The 2,500-nt window shown below is 35.4% G+C and overlaps 1 protein-coding gene across 1 annotated transcript in view; it reads right to left on the bottom strand.

Annotated features, from left to right (window-relative positions):
- Positions 1-2,201: 2,201 nt before the first annotated feature.
- Positions 2,202-2,500, bottom strand: part of LOC122258071 (gamma-aminobutyric acid receptor subunit alpha-1) — a gene marked incomplete in the record, with an annotated part of 157,417 nt that continues 157,118 nt past the window's right edge. The window contains 1 exon segment of the mRNA XM_086541325.1: positions 2,202-2,500. This exon segment is cut by the window's right edge and continues 1,307 nt beyond it.

Here is a 2,500-nt window from a genome sequence, read left to right on the forward strand (position 1 = left end):
GTGAGTGTATGTGTGTGTGTGTGTGTGTGTGTGTGTGTGTAAATATATATATATATATATATATATATATATTTTTCTCTATTTATTTAATATATATATATATAGGTGGTGTGTGTTGTGTGTGTGTGTGTGTGGTGCTGTGTGTGTGTGGGTGTGTGTGTGTATGATGTTTTGTGTATCGATGTGTTTGATAGATCGATAGAGACTGATTTATTTTTTACATATGTATACGATGGTTTACACAGACAAACTTTTAATATTATATATATTATATATATAATATTTTATATATATATACATAAATATACATATAAAAATACATATTTATATCCCATATAAAACTACATAAATATATATATAAATAAAAATATATATTATTATATAAATATATAAAATATATATAATTATACATATATATAATATATAAAATATTATATATCTATATTATATAATAATATATATATATGATAAATAATATGCATATATAGATATATATAAAATTATATATATTTATATATATATATATATTTATATATGTAAATAAAAATATACATAAAAAATATATATATATTAAAATATTAATATATATATATATATATATATTATATTTATAAAATAATACACCACACACACACACATACCACACACACACACACACACACACAACACAAAAATATAATTATATATATAAAATATATATATATCAAAACTATATATATACATACAACATACATATATATAATATTATATATAATATATACTATAAAATATATAATAGTATAAAAATATATATTATATAATAAATATATATATATATAAATATATATATAACTAACATACCTACATACATATATATAAAAATATATAAATTTTAAAATCTATAGAAAATATAAGCAAATATATATATACATAATATATATATATAAAAATATATTATATAAATATATAATATATAAACCATATATAACAAATATACTAAACAACACCCACATACAACCAACCAAACACACAAACAAAACCCACCATAATCCCCACAACCACACGCCCACCCCCACATAACAAAACAAAACTATATATAATATATACTACATCACACACACTCACAAGACTCCTATCAAACACACAAACACACAACCCTACCGACAACCCAAAATATTAAGACTTAAACTCACTCAGAACTATAAATAAACCATATCCCACAAACTACACACACTCAAACTCACACACAACACTCAAAACCACTCAAAACCCCAAACACCCCACCACACTCAACACACACACATCACTCACACACACAATCACACCACACACACCACACACACACTCCCCAGAATAAACCCCACCCAAGACTAAGATTATACAAACACCAACCACTATATCATTCAACCACAACAGACCACACACTTCACACACACACACACGACACACACACACACACACCAACCACACGACACACTCCACACACACAGCACACACAACACACACACACACTCCCCCACACACACCCACATACACACACACCCCCAACACACACCACCCATACACCACAAACACAACACACACACATACACACACACACACATACACACCCACACCCACACACACACAACCCACACACACACCCACACACACACAACCCACACACACACACACCACACACACCCACACCACACACACACACACACACCACACACACACACCAAGTACACACACACCAAACACCCACGCACACACACACACACCCACCCACGCACCCTCCCCCACACACACCCACCCACACAGCACACCACACACACACACACCACACACACGACACACAAAAACCCTACACACACACACACAACCACCCCCCCCCCCCCCTCCCCCCGCGAACCCCCCATGCTCCCCCCTAACCACAACCACCCCCCCGCAAAACCCCCCCATCGCCCAAAGCCCTACTCGGCCCCAAAGCATACCTATTTCGCGCACACCCCCCCACCCACATCGTCTAACGCGCCAAATCCAAGACACAGGAGCTCCTCCCATCACCAAATGAACCCAAACAGCACCTCGATAGGTAAAAACTGAACCAGTGAAGCTTCCCCAACCCTAACCACCAGGTATGAAAACACCTGTCCCGAAAATAGTAAAGTCACTCATGATTAGGATAAACTGCGAAATTAAATTTTCTACTAAATGCAACATAGGAAACCTGGGGGATGAATTAAGCTCTTGTTGGATTGAGATTGCAAGCTTTACAGACCCATGAGCTTATGCCCTGGGCTGAAGCTGAAATCAAGGACGCTTGTATTGTATTCTCACTCTCCTGCTAATTAGTCCTTAGACGCTTCGTTTATGGATACAAGACCGTCGTTTTTGATGGATGTGTTTCCTTTCACTTCTATATATGAAGTGGTTATTGGGAACGCTAATCTAATCTTGTGGCAGAAAGAGATGCTAGGGAAACAGGTGAACAGAACGGCCTTCGACAGACCATGCAGGGTTAGCGCGGCAGATTGGG

This window comes from Penaeus japonicus, unplaced genomic scaffold (assembly GCF_977035675.1).
Source record: "Penaeus japonicus unplaced genomic scaffold, GWHDUDI00000001_assembly GWHDUDI00000010, whole genome shotgun sequence".
NCBI lineage: Eukaryota > Metazoa > Arthropoda > Malacostraca > Decapoda > Penaeidae > Penaeus > Penaeus japonicus.